The 20,688-nt window shown below is 40.6% G+C and overlaps 1 protein-coding gene across 4 annotated transcripts in view; it reads left to right on the top strand.

Annotated features, from left to right (window-relative positions):
* Positions 1-20,688, top strand: part of RASSF8 (Ras association domain family member 8) — a 75,581-nt gene that overhangs the window by 12,948 nt on the left and 41,945 nt on the right. For all 4 annotated transcript variants that reach the window (XM_050325379.1, XM_050325381.1, XM_050325377.1 and 1 more), the window contains exon 2: positions 20,107-20,203. The gene's annotated coding sequence lies outside the window, so the exon portion shown is untranslated. The remainder of the gene's footprint in view (positions 1-20,106; positions 20,204-20,688) is intronic.

The following is a 20,688-nucleotide window of genomic DNA, read 5'->3' on the forward strand; positions in this document are numbered from 1 at the left end:
CAAAATACAATGTATATGTTTACCTGATGAGAACCATAATGAGGAGTTGAAAATACAGACTTTTCAATAAGAAAGGAGCAGTGGGATCTTTGCCTTAATTGATCTCTGTACCTGCTTGAGTAAGGTGCATATGGAGAAATACATGAATCCAGGACTTCAGGTCTTCTTGCTCACACACCAGCTTGCTTTTTGAAAGGAACAGAAGAGTGGGTGTTCCTTTGTGTGTTTAGGTTTGTGCAGGCTGTGTCATAGACAAGCCTGTCATTCACTGATCAGAACTCTTGAGACCTGGAGAATCATCCCACTCTGGACCCAACATGATAAATCAAGCTTTCAGCTACAAGCTTTGAAGTGGGAAGAGAAGAACAGTTTTTTTAATGAAGTTGAGGGGGAATAAGTGATTAATAACCCTGTGCCTCACTGGGTGCTACATCATCAGAATTTTTTTTCTTGAAATTAAATCCCTGATCAAACCATTCTACTGTCACTTTACTTGCTGAGGGAAAGAATTCTCCTTTGGTTCACGTGCTGGAATACTCTTCTTATGTGGTTGATGTTGGGTAGGTTGCTTGGTGTACCTTTTTTGTGGAAACCTGATTTTCTTCCTTTTGATTACCTGATCTTTTTCTCTTCTGGTAAAACAGTGCTAGAACATGCTATCAAGAGAAAGGGAGCAAGTTAATTTGTCATTATTTTACTTCTAGATGAAGTAATCCTGCAAGAAGTCAGTGGTGGATAGAGCAGAGATGAACAAAACTTGGCAGGAGTAAGAACACAAAGACAAGTCACTGAAAGGGCACTTGTGCAGAAATACTTGGCAACTACAGTGTCAGTTCTTGGAAATTTTGGCAAATCCCTGAACATGTATGTATCAGGTGTAAATACATGAACAGCATGTGTTTAGTTCTTTAGGTAAAGGCACCTGAATTTCAAAATCTTGAGTTTCTCAATTTAAAGATCAGTAGATTAAACGTTGATTTAATAGAACCTACACTGTGAGTCAGGGGGAGTTTAAAAGGGGAATCTCAGGGCAGTGGTGTGTTCTGGCATCCTCTGCTGATTGTTCAGCTGTGTGCATCAATAGTTATCTACTCTGATGATAACTTCTGTTTTTTCTAAATCAAGATTAGATAGAGATTTGGAGCCACTGTGGTGTCTCAGGTGGTTTCTTGAAGATTTTTTTTTTGGTTTTCTCTTGCTTCCTGATTTTGGTAAAAAAACTAAGGCTTTAAACCGCCTGTAGGAGATGGATGTGAATGGAAGAGTTCAGAGTAGAGCCTGTGTCTGTCTGGAGGTGGAGGTGCAACACTTGGGAGCTGACATAAAATCCTGTAGTACTTTGGTGCTACCACCAGCACTGCAGTAAGATGCAGGCTCCTTGCCAGGGCTGTTGTAAAAGCAGTTGTACAGCCCTGGTGAGAAGGTCCTGGAGGTCAGGGAAGTGCCTGTCTGGGATGAGTAAGCCCTTCTTACTGACCACGTGTGGGAGCAGGACATGCTAGGGCTTGGAGAGCCTCCCCTGGTAGGATCAGCTGCAAACCACAGTGTTCACAATGCTGGAGCCAACACGTGTGGAAATGCCCCTGGTGTTAGTGGAAACATCTGGGTGGCAAAGGGTTGTTTAAAGATCTGGGAGCTCTGAGCTTGTCGCCTGTTTCTGGGGAGTATTTTGGCCAACTCTCTTAGCCCTGGTGGTCTGCTGAAGCAAATGGCTTTTTGATGATGTGATTCTCTTAAAGGGATCGATTGATTAAAGTGTTTAAAAGTTCACTAGTCCAGCAACACCTGTGAAACCCTGTCTCTTTTGATGTGACTTCAAATAGCAGAGCAACTGTGCACTTGTTTATCTCTTTTTGAAAGGGGAGAAAGAAGCTTCCATGCTTTCACAGCCACTGTGTTTTAAAATACCTGTAGTTGCTTACAGAGCTTTTTCTAACAGCATCCTCTCCTGTGAGTTTTGCATTTCCTTTACAGTGGAACAGCAAACTTTAGATTTCTCAGTCCTCTTAAAAGAACCTAGATTAGGATCTCTGACCTACAGCTGTTCTTTTTGTTAGAAAGCCTTTCAAAGTTGTTCCCTTTTTTTGTGTTAATTGATTAAAATATGTATCGGTTTGGCCCAAGTTCTTCTTGCTAATTGGATAAAATGAAACCACAAACTAGATTTAAAAAAAAAAAAAATCAAGAATATGGGTTCCTTCTGGGGAGAGTTGACTGTTATTGTGATGGACTGTTTTTGCCTCTTGTGAGGGTGTGTGTATGTGTGTATATATATATATTTATGTATACACATTTATATATATTAAATATATTTATATATATATATAAACATATTTAATATGTGTGTGTGTTCTAGCCCTGAGACCGACATGCTGCTTTGCCAGGTCTGTCTGTCTCAGTGGTGCAGAACAGATGGTTAATTTAAAACCCAAGAGTATTAAAGCTGAGTAGATAAATCTGATTTCCTGAAAAGCAAGGGTGCCAAAACAAGCTTCTATATTTGATGTAGCTGCTGAAATTCCTTGCTACGAAGGCAAACCTCAGTCTAATGTCTGAGTGCAAAGAGGTTGGTCACTTCAGGGGTTTTTTTTTTTTTTTCAGCTCTCAGTTTCTCTCAGAACCTGTAACTTGAAAAAGTAAGTTGCTTACATATTGTAGGGATACTGGAAGAGAAGGCATGCTTGTTTCAAATTTAAAATTGTTTGTGTTTGTCTTTTTCCTGGGCTTATCACTGCAGTCCTGGCTTTTCAGAGTAACAAAGACAAATTGCAGCAGTGGAATAAGGCTGATGCCTGTTTTTAAAATGCCATGATTTGCTTTTTTTTCTTCCATTTAGGTGGTCAGTGAATTGGGAAGAAAAAGGCAAGTTGTTAGAAGAAAGGATTATTGTGTTTATGGGCCAATCTTTTCTTTTTGTCAACAAATAAGAGATAACTAATTTGGGGACAGGTGTTGTCAGAAGAACCCTTTAGATACCTAATCCAACCCGCACTCCACAGATCCAAGTTACCTCTGGACAGGGTTTAATAAATGAATCCACACTTGTGCGTGGCTACAAAAGAGATCAAAGCATTTATTTTCTGAGTTCGTCCTGTTGGGATTATTTCTCAGGGACACCATTTCACACTAACCTACTTTCCTGCTTTCAAATGAACCGGATGAGGAGGCTGATGCCCTTTATCTCAGCCCTTGGGGCTTTAAATACTCACGTAGATTCTTCTGTGAGCTGCTGGAAGTCATAGTCCCTTTTCAGGAATCTCTGACCTTGCAGTCCATTTTTCTGTGGTGGATTGAGCATTAGGTCTTAAAAAGGAGTCTGTGTGTGACTTTTGGGGGGTTATTTTTCACTTCTATGATGCTGTAAGGTGAGCTGTTGGATTTTTTAGGAGTACTTGATCTTGAAGGATAACATGTGACATCAAGGTAGTGTAATCACTGTATAAAAGTCGGAGAAAGCAGTTATTTGTGTATCTTTCTGCCTTGATAAAATGCCTTAAAAGTTTTAAAAATTCAGGCTTTCAAGCCTTTCTTTGCTTTTGCTGGTTCTTTTAATGTTTAGCTCTGTATGAAAGGTGTCAGGCAAGCAGGTGGAAACTGAATCCTGCCATCTGTTCCGTTTACACCACAGGTTTTGTGGGGAGAATTGCACTTGCTGGGTAAGAATCTCAAGTCCTGCATTTTTGTGGGGTAGCCCAGTCTTGGCTAAAGAGACATCATTACTTTGCTTGGCTGCATATTTAAATGCCAGGCAAAATCTTGATTTCCATGGGACTTCTGGGCTCTTCTTAAAAGAACGAGTTGGTTTTGGTTCTTTCTAAATTCGTCTGCTTCTAATTGGCCTCAAGACCCTTTTATTTCAGGGATTTTGGCAGTTCTGGTGATGGTATCAGCCATATCCTCAGGCTGCTGGAGGTGATGCTCTTGAGAGGGGGAGTCATTTGAAATACCATCTGTTTTATTTCTGATCCGTGGTTGGGGCATAGGGTTAGATGTTCATACCTCAACTTGGAATGCCCCATTCAAACCTGGTGGAAGAACAAAGTTAGGAACTCGAGAAACCTTGGCAAAAAGCTTGGAGAAAGCAATGCATTAGGGAATAAACTGGCAGAGGCACCACAGTGTCTGAGAGCAGATGGAGTGTTGTCACCAGTTGCAAAATCAAAGTAAATACTTCCAGAAAATTATCCTTCCTCTGCTCTTGTCAAGCAGAAGGGACACGAGCCATAAGTACCATTGGCAAATGTATTTTAGCTGCCAGCGAGCAATCCTTGCAGTTGGACTCAACAAGTTGGAATTCTCCCCTGAAGCATTGGTAGGGGTTGAAATGCATCTTTTTGGTCTTTGCCTGAAGATGATAGATTTTTATAGCTGGAAAACCTCACAACCCTGTTGCCTTGCAGTTCTGTTGGGTCGTATCAGCAATAAAAATAACTTTGTTGTTGCTGGTTGTGGTTGTGCTGCGTGGCACAACTTCCCTGTGTTAGGGTGGTTCAGCACAGGCCTGTCAAGCAGTTATTTTATCTGTATCACCATCACATAGCTAGGAACCAGTCAGTCCTCCCAAATGCCCAGTTTTTGGGGAGATTGTCACGTTTATAAATGTGTCTGGCTGGCTGCTGCTGAATTGATGGCTCTGGTGCCTGGTTCATAAGGGGCTGGCAACCTCCAAATGAAAGTGGGGAGCCACAAAGCAGGATGAGTTAGTAGAATCTCTGATGTGTGCAGCATTTGTGTCTCCCCTGAACCCTTATTACCCAGGAAAATGAATGCAGGAGTAGAGAGCCTAAGAGGGGAGAGCGTTTGGTTTTAAATTCTGAAATTCCTGTTCGTACCGATCCAAATTCCATTTCCATGGAAACTGGAAGTTTTAGTACTCTCACTTCATCTGCTGGCTGGCTTTGGGGAGACTGAAATTGTTGACTTACACTAAGCCTTTCAGAACTGAGAGCCCTGTTGGTGTATTAGCACCACATATTTTGTGCAGACTGAGAGAGTGTAACTATAATTACTTCATGCATTTATTTTCTGTGAGATGCTTAACTTTTAAGTGTTTCCAGATCAGATATCTAAATGTTCAGAGCTCGTGCCATGTTATCTAATTATTGAATTGTCATAGCAAGATCATATTTTTTTTTATTCTGATGGGGGTAGTTCCCTCATTATTGGCTCTCCCTGCCTCTAAGTGGAATGAGAAGATTGTGGAGGTTATAAAGGATGTACCACTGTGTTGAGTTCAAGACAAGAGTTGGCAGGAGAAGCTCTAAGTGTGAGAAGGTAACACTTCTGTTCTTGAAGCTTGGCTGGTTAAGTGGAGCTCCTTCTCACAACTTAAACATACTTTTATCAGTGTTCCACTTTCACTTAGAGCTGCTTTGGGACTTCAGGAACTGGCTGTCCTGGCTGTGTGTGAGCAGAAACAAGGCTGCAGGAAGAGCTCCTCTAAATTCTTTTAGTCATTAATGTGATAGTTTGTAAGAGGATAAGTTTTTTTTTTTTTGGTAGGTAAACAGCACTACTTTTAAAATAAATTCAAAGCAAAAATTTCAACTTTCAGCTTTGTAAATAGGTTATAGTGGCATTTTGAATTCAAACACTGAGTGGCTCTGAAGCAGTGCCTGGGATTGGAACTGGGCAGAGATGTCTCCCAAATCTTTAAGAAACAATTGCTTGCAATTAAGAACTTGCATGTAATTTTGTGCATTTTGAGGTTTCTTTTACCTGATGGAAGTGTTGGTTTTATTTTTAGTGCACTTTTTTCCCCTCTAAAGATCGTGAGGTCAGTAAGCTAACATAGTATCAGCAGTGAAAAGGGAGGATCATTTGGTTTGGACATACTCTTCTGTCGTGACCTGACATCTTCTGGAGGTCTGTTCTCCTGCCTGGATTCCCTGAATCCCACATTTCGGGGTGCTTGATTATTTAGGTGCAATATAGCAGGTTTTAGGGGGGGGGGTGTCTTGGGAACAGGCAGCATCACTGCTGTGATGGCCTTGTCTGTCTTCAGGAGGAAGGTTCCATGTTCCTTCTAAACTGTGATGGACTCTTCCCTGCTGTGATGGCTGGAATTCCATTGAAATTTGCCAGTATAAATTAGGAGCTGGTAGAAAAGGGAGAGCCAGAAAGGACCATAATGAAATAATTCTGCTACCTGTGAAGCCAAGGTGTAGCCAAGGCATCTTACTTGTTTGCATTGAGGAATTTGCCTCACGTTTGAAGGGTGTTGCCATAATGATAATTTGGCCATCACTGTGTTCTCTGCTCAGCAATCAGTAAGACTAAAAGCTGGAGACAGGTTCTAAGAAGGTGCATGAAGAAATAGGAAAACTTCAATTGAGCTTCAGCACAACTTGTCTTTGTGTGTCACAGGACAGGATCTCTGTGTGCCCAGTTGGGGAGTTACTCAGCTGCTTCTTTCATCCATAGTGCTCAGTTCTCCCCTGATTTCTCTCAACTTACATGGGTTACAGAAAAAAAACTAATTAAAAACCCAAATCACTAACACTGAACAAGATGAGTATTATTGCATGAAAGCTTTGTGTGGTGGTGGAAGTGTGTCATGACTGACTGACTCAAACCCTGTGAGGTTTCATTCCTTTCACAGGTGGGAATTATCTTAGGTTGTTCTCAGTGAAAATGGTTTTCTGTCCATGCTGTTTAATGCAGTTTGAGCATAACAAATGATGTTTACCAGGGATTTTTTAGGGTTTGCTCATTGTGTGTAGAAAGTGAGGATGCAAATAAGCAACTTCAGAAATAGAGAAACGCCAAACTCTTTTCCACCTTCATGTAATATGTGTGGATAATTAGATGTAAACATAATAATATATAAATAAAATAACAAAATCTGGTTTCTGGTGCTATTAGTTGTGGATACCTGTGAGTAGCCATCTCTCCCACCCAGAACCTGAGAGCTGAGATTCTCGTTCACGTCGTCCTTGGATGCAATTTGCTTACCAATAGTCACATTACTTACATTATACTCCTTATTTTTAGAAGGCTCAAGGGGTTATGTTGTGATTGAATTACTGTAAAGAGTGTTCTGATCCATTATCTAGCACACTCAGTCCTGGTCAAATGGGTTTTAATGGCATTAAATTATAACCTCATTAGTACTAGGAATATGTGTGTTTTCCCCATAATCAGAGTTTAAGGATCACTAACAAGGACAAAAAAAATAGCAGCATGTCACAGTCTTGTATTATAACGCGGCTGAATGCAAGGGAAGCTCTCAAGCTGCTCTGGATCACAAATATTTGGCCATTCTGCCTCCAAAATAGATACGGGCTTGTACTTGACTGTAACTGATTTTACTTTGTGCGAGGGCTTTGTGTGCTGTGCTATCAGCACAAGCAGGCAGAAGGAGCCCTCTCATGCTCCTGCACTTCCCTTGAACACATGGGAGTGCTGGTGGTGCCAGATATTATATTTGCTTTCAGAAGAAGGTGATGGCTTCTAACTCTGACCTTGAAGAGGTGAGAAGCTCCCTTTGCTGGCGACAGCAACACCGCTTCATTCACACCTTGGATGAAAAAGCTGGGTTTGTCCTGTGACTTAGCTCTGAGTCTTAACGTTTCTAAGACTTATGCAGATCATAAACCATGCTATAAAGATATCTTTTGGCTTTTCAGCTAATATAGGTAAGGAGCCAATTCTTGAAGTCCTTAAAATAGTGATTATGGCTGCTTTATGGGTGTATTTCTTGAACTGATGGATTCCCCTGCAGCCTTTATGACAGTGTACAACTGTGTGTAGCACCAGGTTTGTTTTAGGATGATTTTAGGCAGTATTTTAGACAAAATCAACCTCTGTGCCCCAAAAGCTGATTCCTTTCAGAGTCTAAACAGCTGTTTGAGGTATTGTGCCCTACTTTGTTTTGAATGTGAAACATTCTTAGAGCTTAACTGTGACCACTGATGAGTCAGTTCTTTTCCTTCATGGGGCATTTAGAAATGAGATTTTGCCTCCTGTAACACAATTGTGACCTGCCTTTTGGGGTGTTTTGTATTTGCCCGTGGCAGGGAGGTTGGAAGGGGATGACCTTCAAGGTTGCTCCTTTCCAACCCTCACCATTCCATGATTCCCTGGTACCACAGGCACACCTCTCTGGCGTTTTTGAGGTGACCAGCACTTTGTTTAGAAGAAGGACTTAACTTCCTCCATGCTGCCCAGCGTTTTGCACACGATTTAATGAGGTGTTCTTTATTTTGTTTTGTCTGCAACTCCACTTGAATGTTTCCTGGAAGGTAGTCCAGAGTGGAGTAGTTGTGGGGAGGGATGTGAGTGCTTCTCAGAGCAGTTTCAGTGACCTTCTCCAGAACATTGCCGTGTTCTCAGGTTGTTTTTGGGTGAGGTTTTTTGTGTCTGTTTATTATTGCTGTGATTTTAAAGAACAGGGTGGTGGTCTATGTACATGAGGAACTTTCTGAACTCTGCATTCAACCTAATTTTTTATGTTTCTATTTGACTAAAACCTACACAGGAGAGAGATTCCTTTTCTGAATGAGCTGCTTTATTTTGGTGAAGGAACTCTCAAGCTTGAAGTGGTGCAATGAAAGCAAGTATTTGCATGGGGAAATGAGGGTGTGTTAGGTGTGTTTTACCCTTCAGGTTTCCCTCTGGGGCTGCAATCTACAGCTCAGGCTTCATTTATGGCAAACCTGCTGTTGTGGTCAAAGGCTTCCCTAGGACAGAAGGTGCTGCAATAATAAATATTGTTGAATTCTTGTGCATGTATATATATAAATTATATTTGTATTTCAGCTATGCAGTAATGTCCAGGGGATGATGTGCTCTTCTAGTCAAGTGACAGTAGTTCTTGCCTTTATTGCATTAGTCACGTAATGTAAACCAATTTCAGTCAATGTGGGGTAAGAAACAAGCTTGAAATGGAATAACTCTTAAGTTGGATTGCTACCAGCTTGCTGCACTGGCAGAAATGAAATAATTATTTGTCTGTTAATGGCAAACTGCCAAGAAAACGCTGGTTCTGATTTTAATGCGTTTCAAAAACTTATTTATTAAGAGTTACGTAACAGCACATAAACGTATTATTGCTGCAGCTTTGGAGGCTTCACTCTAAAACCTTTTTTTAGCTGTGTTTCCAAGAATGAAACATAAAAGAATATGGGATTTTTTTCTTTATTATGAATATGATAACCTGGTAAAATGCCATACCTGGATAATATTTTCTTATTATAACTTATTTTGGGAGTGATGGAACCAGTGTTTTTGTCCTGCCTTATTTCCATATTAAAAATATTTTGTGGAGATAAGAAATAATTTCACGGTGACGCCAGGTCACTTCTCACAAAATCCAGTAATTGTTCTCATGTTGTGTCCTATGCAAAGTATGTGCTTTGCCACATCACAATAATTTCAAGGACAAGAAGGACAAAAATGACTGGAATAAAGAGCAGAAAAACACAATTTACATTTTACAAAGGACATTCCAGTTGTTTTTTTATTTGAAAATATATCTGAGAAAATGAACAATAGGAGTGTCTGGGTGAATTCATGCTGGGAGAGTTTGAGGTGGTTTTTTTTCCTCCCCCTTCTGCTACACATCAAATATAGATAACTCTTGTTACTCTTAATCCTCATCACTGTTGGACATGGCCTTAAAAAATTTAGCTGCCTCTTCTGAAGATCTGGGCTAATTAAACTTTGATTTATCTCCTGAAACAAAAGGAGTAATGTTTCACTCTGCTGTGGGCCACGCAGCCAGCCCTGCTTGCCTTTGAGTGGAGAAGGCACCACGAACATGAGCTTATCCAGTGCTTGGGAGGATCTGCTGGTTGTTACTTGCTCCTGAAAATGCTGATAAGAGACCGTGCTGGGCAGGTTTGATTTCTGTGTAGCACAGGTCTGAAAGCCACTGCTTTGGTGTTGATTTTTTTTTTCTTTTTTAACCCCCCTTAGATCACTTCTGAATGCCTCCTGTGAACGTTTTCAAAACATCGTTGAATGCTTCGCCAGCTACGCTTGCCTAGTCATTTTGCAAGACTTTATTACCTTTGCTGTGATAATTATTGGTACACAGAATTATTTTTCTTGCTGTCATGCCTTGCAGACCTGGCCTAACACAAGGAACAATTAGCTACAGCGTTCCTGAAGGAAATTTGGCAAAAGAAACTGGTACTAACCTAAATTCTTAGATGTTTTTTGGGAGCAAAATATGTATCATTTAACATAAGACACATAAGTTAGGAGTGCTTCTGCCCATCAGTGTTATTCTGGGCTTGCTTTATTTAGCACGGAGCATCCACTTGTAAAGTCAAGGGTATGCCCTTGTGGCTGGTTTGTAGAGCTTTATTCCAAAAATTCTCATTGCCAGTAGTTTTCAGTAAAGCTCTGGTGTTGGAGGTGCAGGGAAGTCTCAACACAGGCAGTTGCTGCTGTGGCAGAAAACCACCTTTCGTTCTACAGCATGGAATTATTGAGCTGCAGTTGATGAGGTGAAAAATGATTCATTTTGGGTGCTTCTGTCAGCAAAGAGGATTCTTAATCACTGCAGCTGAATTTAATATGGTGTGCAACTGGTGTATTATGTTATAAAAAGAGCTATAGGTTGATACTTTTTTATGAGGCTGAATGAAATTTTCATTGTTGTAGATGCCTCTTCTTTCCAACTGAAGAGACTGCCTGGACTGAGACGTTGTTTAGCAATAGCTAGTAAAGATGTTTGAATGCTGCTTTTAACTCAAACAATTAAAATCTCATTAATGTATTGAAAAGTGGCCCATTTTCTAGTCATAAAGTGGTATTTTCACTTAGTATTTGGTTAATCTTAGAAACTACGTAAATGTAATTTATAGCTTTTTATAATTTTAATGTGTAACCACGCTAAGGCAGATGAATTGGTGTGCTCTTAATGTAATACTTAAGGATTAATATTAATAACTTGAGTGTGCTTTGTGTCGTTTTTATTTCACAAAGCATTTATTTAAAAAGGAAGCAGTGTGGATTTCACTTGATGCTGCAACAGGAAAGAAAAGAGGAGGGGGGAAAAAAAAAAGGAAAACAAATACAGACCCTTTGGGGATATCTGTATTTTTGTCCAATGGAATTTTAGGTGCCTATGTGGCATTTCCATAAGAGTCTAATAGGTGAAATATTGCCCACTTAAAGACATCATTGAGGCTCCTTGTGGGTGTTACAACTCCCTGCTTGGTTTGGAGATGGATGCTATCAAACCACCTGTTTGTGCTGGTCTCTTTGGAGGTAGAGCTGTCCGGTGTCACTGTGGGAATCAGCACAGGAGTGAAGGAACTGGACGAATTCGTGGTCAGTGAGTGTGCCCTGAGCAAATATAAAAGGATTTGTGTGTGGATTTTCTTGTTCAGCTCACAGCTGTCCTGTCATGGGATAGCTCAGGTGTTGGGGGTGCCTTTTTTGTTCAGGTTGTTTCATTAATTTCCACTTTGGTATCTACAGATTCTTAACGTTATATGAAGCATAAAGAAGAAAAATACAGCTTTCCTGTAATAATTTGCACTGTCCTGCAGCTTCATGATGAAGAGTTTGGTCACTGTGCAACTCTCCTACTCATAGTTTGGGGTTTTTTTCTGTCTCAGCTGCCTGGTTTACTCACAGTGTACTCATCCTGTTTGGATGTAGCAGCAAGAGAGTATTTTTAAATATGTTTTTTCTGTAAAATACTTTTTATAGAAACAAGATGCACATCTCTCATCCTCCAAAAACCTTATAACTTTGTTAGTCTTTGTCTTCTTCAGAGAAGGTCAAAGCATCCTGTTCAGCCTCTTTTTGTCTGTTGCAATTGGTGCAATTTGAATGGGATATAAAAAAATGCTTCCCTGTGAGGGTGGGGAGGCCCTGGCACAGGTTGCCCAGAGAAACTGTGGCTGCCCCATCCCTGGAAGTGTCCAAGGCCAGGTTGGATGGGGCTTCTGAGCAACCTGGGCTAGTGGAAGGTGTCCCTGCCCATGGCAGGGGGTTGGAACAAGATGATCTTTAGGGTCCTTTCCAACCCAAACCAGTCTATGATACCGTGAATTAGATTTGTAAGACCTTACAAAAGAACATTTGCAATTTTGTAAACAGCTGGGTTTGGGGAGGAGGGGAGAGGAATTTATAAAATCATGTCTAGATGTAGTTGAAAATCAAGAGCTTTGATTAAAAACACAGAAAAAATTACTAAGTCTCGAAAACAAACATATTTATTGTCATATATTAGAAGGACCCAGACAGCTTATTTTTTGGTCGCTTAACTTCAGATCTCCCCTGACTGAATGGTGCTTTGAGAACCAGTGAGGATCTTCAGATTCAGGAATGGATGTTTGAGATTGCCTTCTTTACCCCTGTCTGAGATCTGTCACACTTGTCCTGGGAAGCAGCCAACATCTATGGAAGCCTCATGCGTTCCGTGAAGGATGTTCCCTGGGGAAAGAGTGGATCTGTCCATGTGCTGGTGTTGGCTTTGAGCTGAAGAGGTTTAAACCTCCCACAAGTTTTTACAGTACCTTTTCAAAGGGAATTTGGGCAATTTTGCTGACCAGTGCTCAAAATGAAGGGAGAGACTTGTCCAAAGAAGTCTGAAGACAGCAAAACTGACACGATGACCTGTATTGCTGCTTTTTTCTTTATCTTGGTTCTTTTGTTGTTTGTTCTGCTGGTGGCAGCAGGATCTGAATCCTGCTTTTGAACTTCAGAGGAAAACTTTCCATTTCCTCTGGCCTGTGTTGAGCACTTCATTGTAGGTAATGGTCCCCTACCAAAACCAACCAAACAAAAGAAGTAAATAAGTAACCGGTTGTTCAATTCTAAGGAAAGGTCTTTGAAAATAGTGTTGACTTCTGCCTTGGTCTGACTCTGGAGTTAATGGGAGGAGTTGATGAGTCAGGGAGGAAAAATTTGAAAAAGAAAGGATTTCCTTACTTCAAGTTCTTGAGAAGAAAAGGCCTTAGGGAATATGAAGGTTGTTCCAATGCCTGGAGAATCTGGTTATCATAGAATCATAGAATGGTTTGTATTGGAAGGGACCTTTAAAGATCAGCTTGTCCCAAACCCCCCCTGCCATGGGCAGGGATGACACCAAGCTTTTACATTTATTTTCACTTTGTTGTACAACATACTTTTTAACCCACCCATTCATTATCTTTGTGACAAACCTTTCTGTGGTTACTCCTTTTTTTTTTTTTTTAATTTGACCTTGTGATCTTGAGCAGTCATCTATAAAAATATCTTCTCACTTTCATCCCATACCTTGGATTTAGCCCCCTCAAAAATGTACCCTTTTCAGAGAATTCAAGTATTGAATGGTAGGGGTCATCTTTGTGTAAGAAAACTTGGATTTACTGTTTTCATTACAGCCACAATTAATTATTTGCATTTAACAACTGCAGTGGTTTGAGATGTGAAGAGATTGATTTAAAAGCCACAGCACCAGCCTGTACCATGAGCTGAGCTCTAGAACCTATCACAGGAGAGCAGAAGCAGTGAGCTAATAATCTGCCAGGTTCAATTTTATTTTACTTAGATCACAAGTTGCTACATTTTTTATATCTTAAACTTCTGCTTGAAATAATGCCATCTACATACACTTAGAGTTTGCTTAGCTTCATAGAAATATCTTCAGAGTTGGGTTGTTTCCTTCCACTGTAGGCAGAATATCTTGAGATTTACCTCGTATTTTTTTTTTTAAAGCCTTTCTGAGATGAGCAGCCTGACGTTTTCTGTAAGTTGGTTGTTGAAAATGTCTGATTTTTCTGTACTTCTGAGTCAAGATCTTCAGATTTAGCCCTGTGGGGTTTTTTTAAGTTTAATTTGTTTGTTTGTTTTTTCCCCCTGAGTGAGTTAAGATGTTATTGTAATTCTGGGTGATTTAAAGACATAGTCATCCTGTTGTTGTGAACTAGGAACTGAATTCCAGACATATTTTCATTAATTATAAACTTAATGTAATCATGGGCTGGAAAATGTTGCTTTCCTTTTGGTTACCAGTGGCCTTTTAAATGTTGATTTGTGTTGCTAGTGACACAAATTAAGTTTCGTAGTAGATAAAGCAAGAACTTGATATTTATACTATCAAATAAATAAATTTCAAGGACTTTAATGGCATAAATTGCCTCAGGGGCATTTCCTGGGAGCTGGTGCTTAGTTGGCCCTTGTATCTCCCAGATGCTATTTAACTACCAGTTAGTGTCCAACTAGAGACTATAATTAGTGCTGAAACTGTTGTCTTGATCACTTTCTGCATGGTTTTTCTTAAATTAATGTCTTTATGGAGACAAATGCTGTGGCTTTACTTGCTGCTGGTTGAGATGGAGAAATAAACTTTCCTCCCTCTCACGTTTGCCTCACACTTGCACCTCTGCAAGGCCCGAGAGCACTTGACATGGATTAAATTTCCTTTGACAGAGTGCAGCAAACCCAGCCAAAATCAGCTCTTTGTCTTCCCTTCACTCACAGCTGATTGCAAGGAAAAGCAAGAGGTAGTTGGGCACCTATTGACTGCACAATGAAGTAAGAAACGAAAGCTCCAAACAGATCTATGATTATGTAATGGCAGTGTAAAAAATACTGTGAAATGCTTATTCCTTTGGTCAGTAACAATTAAGGAGTGGTGCATTATAATCCCACAAATAACATTTCCTTGCATGCTCGGGGAGGGGGAACGCGATGACACGGAGCACGTGGGTGTTGGGTGAAGGTCTCTTGGAAGGTGCTCATCTTCAGCAAGGACAAATGCCTGTGGAGGCAGCTGGAAATCAAAGCTTTCAGGCCCCACTTGGCTTTCTGCAGGTGCCATCTGTGCCTTCCTACAGCCCCGAAAGGCATAGCAGCTGTACACTTGAATATTTTACCTGTTATTTATCCAGTGTGTGCTTTCAGTTAGAGACACTTCAAGTTCATCAGATAGGAGCTGACTAAATTTGCAGGCACAATTTACCTGAAGGAAATTATTACTTAACAAACTTGCTGCGTTATTCTTACACTGAAGTTGAGTTGCTGTCTGAAGTCCTTTGCTTTGTCCTGTGTAAGAATGCTGGAATTTTGGGGGGGTTATTAGCAGCGACTTAGAACTCTTTTTGCCCAGCAAAGGGTGATTGAAGTTAACCTTAAAGCCCTCTGGAAAATCACTGGTTTGGATGAGAACTTCCTTGTGTAGAAGGGGTTAGGTGGAAATGCAGAGCAATGTTGAATGTTCCTGTTGATGTTAAAGACAAAACTGACTTGAAACTGAGTGGGGTTTTTTTTGTTGGTTGGGGTTAATGCTAAACTGAACCACTTTGAATTTACAAATAATCCGCAGTGACTGCTTAATCCTGGTATCTTAATTATTTTATGTTCCTGATGTGGACTCTGCAAACTAACATTACCTCAGTGCTCACATAAAACCAGGCTAAATGATCTTACAGAAGGATGCTGTGTCAACAACCTATGGAAGCAGAAAAGAACAGCCTTTTCTTGCAAAGATAGCAGCAGCCCTTCATGATTTTTAAAAATAGAACAGGCTCTTCCAGAGCTGACTACAAATTGATATGATGTGGAAATCAGAATTGTCTGGCAGTGCCTGGAAAGTGGAGAATTGTTTACTCAGGAACTGCAGTCTCGACTCTTCAGACAAACTGAAGGGACTGCTGGGTTCTGCCTGCAGTGCAAACACAGACTGCACAGTGAGCTCAGTGCCAAAGGAATCATGGAATCACAGAATGGCTGGGTTTGGAAGGGACCTTAAAGCTCATCTCATTCCAACCCCCTGCCATGGGCAGGGACACCTTCTGTTAGTCCAGGTTGCTCAGAGCCCCATCCAACCTGGCCTTGGACACTTCCAGGGATGGGGCCGCCACAGCTTGTCTGGAAAGGGAGATTTGGTTTTATTCTTCCTTGGTTCTACATGTCCTTAACTACACTAGTTGCCCAAATACCTGGATGACTGTACTTTTCCAGAGGTGTGCATGATTAATGACATACTTGTTTTGAGTTGTTCTTTTCAAATGCCTTCCTGTGGTTCTACCAGCTACAGTTAATAACAGGAGCTAATTCAATGTGCTTTCTGGTAACCTCTGCAACCCAAACAGCTCAGTGGGTGTGTGAATACCCAGACCTAATTCTGATTTCTGTTAAATGGCACTCAGTCTCTTTCTCTTTAAATATGCTTTCTCATATATGCCTTTTGAAGACTAATGCAAAGTACTTAGTAATATGTAGGCATGGCAAGAGTTTTTCGCTGTGTTTGAAGAATTAATAGTCAAGGGTGAAATTATACAGGTAAGGCAGGAATGTAAATTCCTTCTCTCTCTTTTCCCAACAACTGTAACTCTGAAGGCTTAGTACTGCATTAAATAAATCCAAACCTGTTGTTCCTGGAAAGCAAATGCCCTTCACACACTTGCAAGGAGGAAAATGATGGGCAGGACTCTGAAGATCACCGTCAAAACTTTTTCTTTTACATCGAAACTGCTTTATAATTTTAATTTCACTCTTTTTGATTTACGTATCAGCATGTTTTTGTAGCACTTAACGTTTCAACACTTTGGTAGAGCCTAAAGCACTGTTTTTGTGAACTGAAGAGGGAGTAATTCAGGGTTGAATTTGAAGATATTATTGTTTTAAAGGACACTTCCAGCCAGGGTGCTGCTTGCACTGATTTGTGACAGGCGAGCTTTTTCTCCTTGCTAGAAGCCAAACACCACTGCCAGATTTACACAGGTTATTATAGAGCTGTAGAGGACTCCTGATTAACAGTGATGAGAGGATAATTGGGACCATCTGACCCAGATGTGGTAAAAGCCTTCCTAACTTGCAGCACCTGACCCTCTTCACTGCTCTGTCCAAAACAAACATACCTTTCACCACCCCTACCTCAAGGCATTTACAGATCCATCTGTACTTTGGATGGGATGGTGCATCTTTTTAGGTTGTGGCCTTAAAGCTAATAATTCATGGTGGTTCAGCCTCCCTGTGTATCATCCATTACCCAGAAGAACTGACTGAAATATTCTGATTTTGTTAAAATTACAGATGTGTCTCCTTGGAGATAAAGACTCAAAATTTGAAGGCTACTCTTTCCATATTTTTTTTTTTTTTTTTTACTTTGTAACTAATTGTTACTTAACTTCAACAAAGACAGAAAGGGATTTAATTTCAAAGATTTCCTACTTTTAATCAAGATGCTGCTTTCCTGTATTAAAAAAAAAAAGGCAAACAACCACCAACCTCCCCCCCCAATTTTTTGAGAGCAAATTTCACTCCTTTTTTTTGTTGTTTTGTGTGTTGTTTTTGTGTTTGTTTGTTGGTTTTGTTTGGTTTTGTTGTTGTGGGTGTTTTTTTTTAGTGCTTTCTCTGTAAGGTTTTTGTCAGTGTCGTGAAGTGCTTTGTGTTTCCTGAACTTCCATTTGAACACAGAGTTACTTTTGGTTCACGTGAATTGAGACACAGTTTTGATAGCCCAGTAAGCTGGAGAACACCTGTGAAGAAAATAAAACACGGTTTAAGGAAAAAAGACTTGTTACCATGCCAATCTTGTTTTCCTTCTGTGTGAGTGGAAGGGTCACAGTTGCTTTGGAAATGTGTGACTGAAAGAGACCACCCGAGTTTGAAATAATTTCTTCTTCCCAGTTTTCTTCTCCTGTACTGTAGACTATTGATTAATGAAATTTTGGGGAAAAACACCCAACATCAGTGGGAACAGATAATCAAATCAGACACTTTGCAGTCTGATGTTGTAAGAAAGCTGTTGCAAGCAAAGGAAATCAGGTCTTAATCTTTAGAAAGGGATTTCCCCACCTACAGGAGCTAAAAATCTTACTCTCCTCTCTGTGTTTCCTCCCTACCATAGAGTTCTTTGCCTGTGTGGTGGTCATCTCCTTGTGATCTGAGATGGATGTTGTCACCAGTGGGACTTTGTGGGTTTGGAGGTGCCAAACAGATTATGTGGCGTGTTGTGTGGAACCGCTCACTTTGGTTCCCCTGGCAAAGAAAGTCCTTTTTTGTGGCTTCTCTCAGTAGAAGCTCCTGCTTTCACCTGCTTATGGCCTACTTGTGGCATTTATTTACATCCATGCATCTCTTCAGAGCTGCCTCTCTTGTTTTACCTGTTTGTGTTAATTACAAAAAGCTGCAAGTTTTGTTGTTTTTGTTTTGTTTTGTTTTGTTTTTCTTTTTTAGTACAATGTACTTGGAAGCCCAGGTAGCAATTTATAATGCATCCCTGCTAAATATCCAGTAAGGCTGGCTTCCTTTCCTGCTAGTTTGACTCAATATTCCTTGCATTTTTAACATGTGAGGGTCTCCTTCTGCAAGTGTGTAATGGAAATGCAGCTCTGGCCTCCAAGGCTGCAGTGTGAGAACAAAGACTACTTTAGTTATTTTCCTTGGGACTTTCATAAAATAAAGTACATAAAACGTCTCTATTAAAATGTCTGGATTGATGAAGGGAAGGGGGAAAAAAAAAAGCCTTTTCCTCCAGCAGTGGCTTGATTAATGGATTTATTGTTTGTACAGATTTTGTCAGGAAGCCATATGGCTTGAGGAAAACAAAGAGGAAGTGGCTGATGTTGGGAATCTGATTTAATAGGGGTCCCTAAGGACAGAATGTGGCTCTTATCCTCCCTCCTTCCCACTCAGTTTGCAAAGTGGTCTGAGAAGAGCTTTAGGGCTTGAATGGAGCAGCAGATAAAGCGGCTCTGTTTGGGTGGAAGTGTCGGTCCCTGCTGCTGGAGCAGCGTCACAGCCGCTCCATTCTCAGGTTAAGAATCCACTCTTCTTTGGCCGGTGTGTAAAGTACCCTGGATCATTACCCAGAACAGCAGCTGAAATGTTTACTCCTTGTGTATTGGCAGTTGATCAGTTTGTTAAAGATGACTATTTAACATCTCAAAGCTGAGCTCTCCTAGTTTGGAGTGTTGAGATGATATTTCTCTCTTCTCTGCTGCTCCCTCCCCCAGCAAAACTCGAGCATATGTGCCTCTGGATTAACTAAGTCACCATCTGTATCCTAAAACCAGATTTATTCTCCTAATCTAACATGTGTGTCAGTAACTGGGGCTTAAGCATTGGTGATTTAACGTGATGTGGTGGGTTAAATGGATGTTCTGCATCTTCTATGGCTGACTGTAGTTATGACTACCTGAATAAACCTAAAGCAATGATCTGTGATCAAACTGCAATCAAATACTGTAAGGATTTCTAACAAGCATATCTTCTGTCTGTGAAATTACAGCTTCTCAGCTGAGAGGCATAAACTCACCAAAAACTGCTATGGTCCTTTCAGAGCTGAAGTAAAAGGCCCATGTGATGCACCCCTAGTAAATGTTAGTGTGTCCACAGGGTGGAAAGCACAAAACATCACAAAAACCTTTTCTGTCAGCTCAGGAATTGAATTAATACTGGTCTGTGAATGCAAGCTCCATATTCAGTCAGTGGTGGTGAAAATGATTTGATATGAGGTTTTTGGAGCTCCTGAACATCCTATTATGAAAACAACCCCCTCTCACGTGCTCTCCTTGGCAATGGGATAGTATTAGGTAATGTTTGTAAGTCTGTCACAATGATGCTGTTAAACGTGGCTGTAAGTAAGCATCCCCTTCCAAGCTGATTAATATTAGTCTTAATCAGCAGTTTGGGATTTGTTACCCTTTGCCTAGTTTGTGTGACTGTTCATGCATTACTGGTTGTGATTCACTACTCCAGGGTGTGCAGTTTCCGAGAGCACTTGGAGGTTTTTATGTCTGGAACAGCTCCAGTCTGAGGATTATTTTCCTTAAAAAGAAAATTAGGAAAGGTTATTTTGCAATCTCCTACATTTACAGTTTAGCAGTGGTAGATGCTCATGACCAGCTACTACACTGCTTAGTTTTTTTCTTAACCTTCTGGAAAGCTGTTGAAATGTTGTTTACCACACTTGGTTAATGTGTATTGGAAAATGTATAAGGAGCAGGAAATTAGGTTCAGTATTCCCCATTTCTTTTGAACTAACTCTTTAAAAATAAACTATTTGTATGTAGCAGGCTGCATAAACTACAGATGGTGGGTGAGCACTATTTTTTTTCCATAGCATTAAAAGGGAGGAGCGGGAATAGGACTTTATCCTCAAGAAAAGGTACTTTACTAGTGTGTAACCATATTTTAATTTCTTTTTTCTAGGAACTGCCCCTGTCGGCAGAGTTGACACCTGTACCTGGAGCAACAGGTGGCTCTAAGCCCACTGCTTAAAGAGATCTCTGTCTGTCTTCATCTGCAGGTAAGTTATGAACAGAAAGCTTCAAACTGGGCAGCAGATCTTCAGGAAGAATTTCTGCACTGAAAAGGGTGGTGAAGCATTGGAAGGGGCTGCCCAGGGAGGGTGTGGAGTCCCCATCCCTGGAGGTGTTCAGGGAACAGCTGGACGTGGTGCTCAGTGCTGTGGTTTAGTTGTCAAGGTGATGTTTGGTCCAAGATGGGACTCGGTGATCTTGGAGGTCGTCTCCAACCTTGATGATTCTGTGGTCCTGCTTAAGGAGTTGTCCTCAGCTCTGCAAGTCAGACATTGCCAAAACTCCAGAAAAGCAGTCAGGAAAAGTAAAGCAGGTAATGGTTTTCCTGACAATGTGATTAATATTTGATGTCAGAAATATCTGAACTTAGAATCCATTGCTATAAAAATACATACTGTCAGACTACATATTGGTATGCCTTTTCTTATTTGTTTGATTTCCCCCCCCCCCCCCAAGCCCCCTGTTTTATGAT

This window comes from Myiozetetes cayanensis, unplaced genomic scaffold (genome assembly GCF_022539395.1).
Source record: "Myiozetetes cayanensis isolate MyiCay16 unplaced genomic scaffold, myiCay2020 scf3, whole genome shotgun sequence".
NCBI lineage: Eukaryota > Metazoa > Chordata > Aves > Passeriformes > Tyrannidae > Myiozetetes > Myiozetetes cayanensis.